Here is an 8,819-nt window from a genome sequence, read left to right as displayed (position 1 = left end):
GGTGTATAAGCTAGAAATCACAGTATTTGTTAGGAGGGAGATGGAGGGGAAGAGGGCAGGAAGCAGGAAGTTCAGCAGTGGAGGTCAGCAACCAGCTGCACGGACACAAACAGCATCAGGGCAGGAGAGAGAGGACACTTCACAGGAGAGTAAGAAGCCTGGGACGTCAGGAAAAGCTTGCCCTGGCTGTTGTAAGTGTCACTAAGAAAATTGAATAAAAAGGAGAAAAAGGGAAGTTATTCTTTTTTGAGTAACTCAGCCAGGCCACATGGCTAGTGCTCCATTAGTGGTTTTCAAATTAAAGTTATTTGTTTCCTGCTATTATTATATTTATTTATTTACTCATAATAAATTTTTAATTTTTTTTGAAACTCTACTATAACTTTTTCCCATTTTCTCCCTCTGAACCCTACCATGGACCCTCATTGCTCTCTCTCAAACTTGTGACCTCTTTTTCTAGTTCTGGCCTTTTACCAGCAAATAGCATAGCTTTTCTTTTTGGCTGGATACAACCTCACGGTGCATGTATACCATGTTTTAAAAGTCCATCTTTTTGTTTGTTTTTGGACACCTGGGCTGATTCCTGAACTTGGCTATTGTGAGTGATACTGCAATAAGATTGACATGAGTATAGGTCTGTGGAGTATTGATCTGAGTTCTTCAAGAACACACCCACAAATCATATAGATCTGTATGGAAATACTCTTTTCAGCCTCCTGAGGAACCTGTACTTATTTCCATAAAGACTAACTTTCATTATCACTCATAGAGTGTAAGGATCCCTTCTCCTCATGCCCCGGCCAACGAGTATGAACTTATCTTGATTGCCATGCTAATGAGATTAAGTTTGAATCCCAGTGCAGCTTGATTTTACATTTCTCTAATAGGTAAGGATGGTGAACACCTTTTCAAGTTTCTTGACAATTTATGCCTCTTATTTTGGGAACTGGCTGCTCACTTCATTAGCCTACTAAATGATTAAATTACCTAAATTTTGGTGTTTAGTTTTCTGAGTTCTTTATATATTCTAGATAATGATCCTCTGTCACATTTATATAGTTGGCAAAGATTTCCTCCCATTCTACAGGCTGTATTAATTCAATCAATTGCTTTGTTTTCTGTGCAGGAGAATCAACGCACAAAACCCAGTAGCTTTTATATATGCCGATATCAAACCTGCTGAAATGAAACCAGGAAAACATGCTCATTCATGATAGCTTTTTTTTTTAATGTAGGAATAAACAACTCTGGAAGTGAAAGACATCTACAATGAAAACTTTAAGTCACTGAAGAAGGATGCCAAGGAAGGCAGTAGAAGATGGTCAGACACTTGCAATAAATAGATCAGTAGAAATTAACACAGCAAAAGTGGCTGCATTACCAAGAGTGACATACTGAGTCTATGCCATCCCCATAAATATTCTAATAACATTCTGAGTAGAAATACGGGGAGAAGGGTTCAAAAGGCCCCAGCCACTCAGAGTAATCCTCAACAAAAGACAAGGGCTCATCTCTGGAAAAAAACTAATTATCTTTCCCTGGCCATTTGTTAATTGCTTGTAGCTCTTCATCTGGGGTAGGACCCTGTGGAATTTCCCTCATTTACATCGGGGTGTGTTGCTGGGTCCTAATGACTGGGCCAATGAGGGACGACCACACAATGTCACCAGATCAGGACAGAGCCTGGATGCTGGGAGGAGGGTATATACGACTTTCTGCTTTACTGAGTAAATAGGTCTGTTGTTTGCCTTTCACCTGGGTCCTCATGTCTATATCATTGATGCTGTGCCTTCTCAGCCTTCTCATCCCTTCCCCCAAGGGAGTCCTTAGGACCCAGCAACAGGGGTGTAATCTGTTTTGGAATCCTTGAGGTCTGGTGTAGGTAGATGTGTTGAGATTTCATGGATATAGCCTCTCTGCTCTAGTTAGAAAGCACAGTCTCTCAGCAGATGCCCTGCTCCCTCTTCCAAGATGTTCCCTGAAGCTTAGTTGCAGAAAGTCTGTTGTTGATATATCAGTTGAGCCTAGGCATGTGACAGTCATTTGTTCTCTGCATTTTAATAAGTATGGATTTATGTGATAGTCTCTTGCTGCTGCAAAATGATGCTTTGATGAGAGGTGAGATCTACACTTTCTTATGGGTACAAGGATAAGTGTTTCAAATGCAATTAAGATTATACTGGTTTAGGGAAATGGCAGTAGTAGGTTCTCCTTCAAAATTCAAGAGCTTATTAGCCATAGCTAGGTTTACAGAACCAGGCATAATTTTCTTCCTGTTAATGTGGGCCTTGAGACATTTATTAGTTACCACCAAAATATAAGTTCCACCATTGCACTTTAAAGGATAACTTGCAATGCTGGTCACTGTGGTTCATAGCTATCACTTCTGGGTAAGACTACTGGTAACTTTTCTACATTACCTGCTTGTATATCACCTCCCAGTACTATTAAAGCTAGTTGTCAGGAAGTAGGCTTTCTGGTCAGTTTCAGCTCAAATCCTGTATCCCAAATGTGTGGTGTTTTTAGAAATAGGAACTAACCTTCAGCTTCTCAAGGGCAACCAAGGGCAATGACAATAGACTTTATTGTTTTAGGAGTCTTTTGGACTCTTTTCTCCAACAACTTACAAGGAAGTTTCTCATGACTGATACTGGCATGTTTTATTAGTCTATGGTTCATGGGGAAAGAATTATCACCCCAAGTTGTATACCTTCATTCAATCTATATTTCTATAATATTGTTGATGTGTGCGACACATAACTGTTTATGCATTATATGAAACTTTAGGTAAATATATAATGATGCTTCCCTGTGTCTTACTCAAGCATCCTTAGTCTTATTTATCCCTTATTTAGTCCTCCTTCTCCTTCTGTAATGAACTCCCTAACGCAGTTCCAACTAAAGACCCCATCTCATGGAAAGTTTGAGGTCTCTTAGGTATAATGTATCATCTACAAATAGGGATAATTTGACTTTTTCTTCCCCATTTGTATTCCTTTGTTTTATGCACTTATCCTATTACTCCAGCTAATGCTATTTAAAAAACAACTCGTGAGGAGAGATGACATCTCTGTCTTGTTCCTGATATGAATGGGATTGCTTCAAGTTTCTCACCAGTTAGGTGAGAAATTTACTTCTGGTTTGCCATGAGAAGCATGTATTGTGTTGAAGGATATTTCCACTAGCCTATTATCTCCAGGACTTTTAACATAAGGACCTATTGAATTTTACTGAAGGTTTTTCTGCATCTATTCAAATCATTATGTGATATTTTCCCCTTTAAGTCCATTTATATAATTTATTATATTTATTTACTCAGGAATGTTGAACCATCACTGTATCTCTGGGATAAAGTCAATTTGATCTTTTGGTTATGTGCCTTTGCTGAGTCTGCAAGTATTTTATTCAGAAAATTTGTATCTCTTTTTGTTTGTTTGTTATTTGTGTTTGTGTGTGTGTGTGTGTGTGTGTGTGTGTGTGTGTGTGTGTGTGTGTGTGTTTAACTCTTTTTGGTATTAGAGTGTTATTGGTTTTGTAGAAGGAGTTTAGTAGAACTTCTCTGTTTCTAATTTTTTAAAAATATTTTAAGAAGGATTGGTTTTAGAACTTGTTTGAAAGTTTGGCAGAATTACACTGTGAATCCATCTGGCCTGGGTTCTTCTGAGTTAGAAGGCTTTTTATTACTGTTTCAATATTCATGTTTGTTATTGGTCTATTTAGGTTGTTTACTTCTTGGTTTTACTTTGGTAGTTCGGATGAATATAGCAATTAATCCATTTCTTTTATATTTTACATCTTCATGAAGTATAGATTTTCAAAGTATTCCCTTATAATAATCAGAATCTTTTGGTGTATGTAGTAAGGTTTCTTTGTTCATTTCTGATTCTGTTCATTTTTGTCATCTTTCTTCTGGTTAGCTTGGCCAAGGGTCTGTCAGTCATGTTTATCATCTCAAAGAACAAGTTCTTAGATTTGCTGATTCTTTGTATTGTTTTCTTTGTTTCTATTTCATTAAGTTCCGCTTTGACATTTATTATTTTTTGCTCTTCTCTGAAACTGGGTTTGGTTTGTTGTTGTTTTTCCAAATTATTGAGTAGTATCAGCAAGTCACTTGTTTATGCTCCTTTTTTTTTTAAATATAGGATCACAAAGTTATAAATTCTCCACACAAGACTGTTTTTCAATGTGTACCTGAGGTATTACTATGCTGTTTTTAATTTTTTTTTTGTTCCATGAACTTTAAAATCTATTGATTTATTCTTTGACTAATTCATCATTTAGAATTAAGTTGCTTAATCTCCATGTGTTTGTTTGCTTATTAGACATTTGTTTGCTGTTGACTTTAAGTTTTATTGAATTATGACCAGATAGAATACATGGGGTTATTTAAATTTTTCAGAAATTGTTAAGCTTTGTTTTGTGTCCTATAATGTAGTCTATTCTAGGGAAGTTTCCATGCAGTGCTCAGTAATGTATATATATTCTTTGATGTTTGGGAAGAATATTCTGTAGATATCTCTTATGTCAATATAATGGATGATGACATTTAATTTTGATGGCTCTCTGCCTATTTATTTTTTTGTCCATATTACTAGTCTATTGGAAAACAAGGGGTATCAAAATTACTTGGGTTGATACTGATTTATCAACAGTGATTCAGAGACACAGGCAGTGATGTGGGATTCTCTCTCTTCACTGGCCCTCCTATCTGCCCTCTCTTGGAACAGAATTCGCCTGGATTTCCTCACAGCTGATTTCGATCTGCAGAGGTTGCTGTAGGCTGATGCCTTTGCCTCTGTGGCCACAAGCTAAGCACTGCACCCATGGTCAGTCCCAGCCACCTGTGTCTGTGTTTGTCTGAACGGGGAAGTCCATTCAGTGACAGAGAAGATGACATAGAGAAAGGGGAGAAATGTCCTCACTCTTGTGCTTGCAGCAAAGACCATCATTAAAATTCAAAACATGGAAAGCCCATGATTTTGGTTGCATTGGAGAATGGAGGTTGCTGAGAAACTGTAGAGACATAATCCTGTAAAGCCATGGTTGAAGTTTGCCTACCTGGAGAAGAACTGAGTGGAGCTGTGAATTGGTAGGGATCTTGTTCAATGACAATGTAAACAAAAGTGCTGAAGGCATGCCTCACATTTGAATGTTAACAGTAATTCTATTAGAAATCACACTAAACTGGAGACTGTTGAGGTATTTTGTTTGTGTTCTGACAAATAAATCTTGCCTGAAGATCAGAGGGTTAAGCTAGCAACTAGTTAACCACAGAGGTCTGTACAGACAGGAGACAGGAAGTGATATGGCTGAGCTGAGAGAGGAAGTGATAACGTGGGCTAGAGACAGGAGCTTGGACCTTTTGGGTGAGGTAAAAGGTGACTGTGGCTGCTCCTTTGCCTCTATGATTTTTCAGCTTTTACCCTTATATCTGACTCCTGATTTTTATTATTAAGACTAAGTAGGATCACACTTCAACTGGCGTCCAACTTTTGGGGCAAGAATTCATGGGAAAGCCACTTGCCTGTGGCTTTGTAGCCACCTGGACATGCTGGAGCTGCATGCGGGGTTCCCGCTGGAGTCACTGCCCCATCGGCTAGGTTTTTCTTTCTTTTCCCAAAGCTCTCTTAGCTAGTCTGGGATATTTTCTGTTGCAGCCTCTCTGCAGCAATTTCACAGATACTTGGCCTCCAAATGGTGCCAGAGTTAGACCTCACCACTGGCCAGACCTATCTTTATGCAGCCCCTGCCACATGTACTTCTTCCCCACGATCCTGTGTGCATTTTCCAAATAGCAGGTTTCCTCTCCCAGTGGGCTGTGGTTTTCCCCTGGACCCCTTCCTCAGGCTGCTGCCAAACTAAATATTTGCCTTTAAAATTCAGGCTTCTACTCATTCTATGCAGCAGCAGCCAGCCTCACATCTTCACCGTCATCAGCAACAGATTTGACGAGACAACTGGGATTTCTTAAAGGGGGGAATTGGTTTTAAAAAAAAGACAGAAAGGACTAAAAAATTGGAAACACTATTATGATGGAGAGTATTAGGTCTCTGTATGATTACACAATGGATGGTTTAAAAATGGAACAATACAGTAAGAGAATAATTAATAATTAACTTAGATGAGATTTATGTAATGTATTATTGGTTTGATCATTCTTGTTTTATCCCTAAAAAGTTGGTTAAATGCCAAGATACAAGATTTAGAAAAACGTATTAAAACAGATCATAGAGATAATCAGACCCAGATAAAGGTGTAGTCAGAAGTTTTCTCCATCCTGCCCAACCCTGAGGTCCCACAGCTGCTTATAAAATAATCATTCAGAGGCTTATATTAATTATAACTGCAAAGCCATTAGCTTAGGCTTATTACTGTTTGATGGAATAAAGGGTAGATTATGGAATCTACTCTGAAAAGAAAAAAGAGAGAATATAGATATGATAAGATGAAAAGGTAGATAATTGAATCTACTTTTAGAAGGTAACTACTAATTTAAATATTTTGCATTGGATTGGATTTTTGTATATTGTATATAAATTATTTATATTGATATAAATTTGAGATTAATTTTTTTAGAATATATTATACATATATTTCTAATCTTGTTCAAGGTATTGTACATATACAGTTTATTTAACAATGTAATACAATTTGCTAGTGCTTGAAAGCTATTATTACCAACTATTTAGGATATAAAGAAATGTAAGTTAGTAGTTAGTCATGACAATCGAACTTGTAGTCATATTAAGTATGTTTTCAAGGTCAAGCAGAGATATATTTTAAATGGACAGGTCATCTTCATACACTTCAGAAATCTACAGAATATGACATTTAAGATGTTTAATAACAGATTTTTTTTTCTTTTTTTTAATGGCTATAAGATATGTCTATTCCCCGTAGCACCAATCTACTTCAAAGAACATGGACATTGAAGAAACTCCACATGGAGTTTACTTTCATTGTGGCAAAATTTAGCCACTGAGCAAGAAAGAGCCCTCACATTGACTGCTGACACTATGCTGTCCAAAATGGACAAGTAGGACACAAAACAAAGGACTGCTGATTCTTGCCAAGACAAATAGGAATGCTCTTTAGAAAATCCTGCTTCACACATAAGTCTGTCCAATATGCTAAGCCTGTAGGCCAAAGATGATGCCCAATGTTGCAGAAAAACCTCATGTGACTATCCAGGCAGACAGCTATTTCTGACATAAAGCAATTTTTTTTGGAAGTCACTTGTTTGTGATTCCTCCTTACTCAGTTAATATTATTTCCTTCTTGGATCTCAGAGGGAGTTGAAAATTAGATAGTTATAATTTTTTTTGTTAAGAAATTCATAAAAGAGTCTACGGCCATACCACCCTGAACACGCCCAATCTCGTCTAATCTCGGAAGCTAAGCAGGGTCGGGCCTGGTTAGTACTTGGATGGGAGACTGCCTGGGAATACCAGGTGCTGTAGGCTAAAAAAAAAAAAAAAAAAAAAAAAAAAATTCATAAAAGAAACTCACTAAAGAGGTATAAAGTATATAAGTTTGAAAGACATCAAAAGATAGTTTTTGGTTGGTAATACAAGTTAGGATAGAAAGTAAATTGGATACATTTTGGACTCACCAAAATAGGGTAGATAATGGAATATTTTCTCTGAATTTGTCAAGTGCAAATGGACTAGACATTGTTGATGTATTTATTGCTGGTATATATTGTCTACAGTTATTGTACTTATTGTATATAGTTTTTCTTACATTGGTTATAACTTTTTAAATTTTTTATTAGACAAAAAAGGGGAAATGTGATATTTTATCTATGTACCACAATATAGCTTATCTGAAGATCAGAGAAAAAAAGGCAGCCACTATAATAAACATAGAAATCAGACAATGGTAGCAGATACCTTCTATTCAACATTTGGGAGACAGAGATCCAACCAGATATCTGTGAGGTCAAGGCCACACTGGGAAACAGAGCCAGACATGGTGACACATGCCTTTAATCCCAGCACTAACCATACAGATCTGGAGGTCTGTACAGACAGACAGGAAGTGATATAGCTGGGTGGAAAGAGGAAATGAGATTGCAGAACAGAAAGGCATGTAGGTATGGGTATACAGAAAGGTCTCTTTGGAGACTGAGGCAGCTGTAAGGTGATGTTGGCTGTGGTTTTTCATATTCCTCTGATCTCTCAGGTTTTTACCCCAATATCTAGCTCTGGGTTTTTTACTAATAAGACCATTTTGCAATTTGTCTTACACCACATTTCCTCTTTTTTTCTCTAAAATAATAAAAGAAGGTTATAACTGATACAAGAAAAATTATATACAGTAAGTACAATAAGTATATACAATATATACAGGCAATAAGTACATCAACGATGTCTAGTCCATTTGCATTTAACAAATTCAGAGAAAATACTCCATTATCTATCATATCTTTGTAAATCCAAAGGACTGTATCTAATTCACCTTCTATCCAAATTTGCATTACCAACCAAAACTATCTTTGGATGTCTTTCAAACTTACATACTTTACACCTCTTTAGTGAGTTTCTTTTCTGAATTTCTAAACAAAGAAAACTATAAGTATATAATCTTCAACTCCCTCGGAGATCCAAGAAGGAAATAATATTAACTGAGTAAGCAGGAAGGGTAAACAAGTGACTTCCAAAAAATTGTGAGAAATGACAGAAACAGCTGGCTGCCTGGACAATCACACAAGGTTCCTCTGCAAAGTTAGGGCATCCATCTTTGGCCTATAGATCTAGCATACCTGACAGACTCATCTGTGAAGCAGGATTTTCTGAAGGGCCTTCTACTTTGTCTTG

At 37.0% G+C, this 8,819-nt stretch overlaps 1 non-coding gene across 1 annotated transcript; it reads left to right on the top strand.

Annotated features, from left to right (window-relative positions):
* Window positions 1-7,344: 7,344 nt before the first annotated feature.
* Window positions 7,345-7,463, top strand: LOC121830657 (5S ribosomal RNA). The gene has a single exon (XR_006073874.1). It is a non-coding gene; the product is annotated as a 5S ribosomal RNA (ribosomal RNA).
* The last annotated feature ends 1,356 nt before the right edge of the window (window positions 7,464-8,819 follow it).

Source organism: Peromyscus maniculatus, chromosome 6 (genome assembly GCF_049852395.1).
Source record: "Peromyscus maniculatus bairdii isolate BWxNUB_F1_BW_parent chromosome 6, HU_Pman_BW_mat_3.1, whole genome shotgun sequence".
Taxonomy (NCBI): Eukaryota; Metazoa; Chordata; class Mammalia; order Rodentia; family Cricetidae; genus Peromyscus; species Peromyscus maniculatus.
This window is presented reverse-complemented; position numbering and strand designations above follow the sequence as displayed.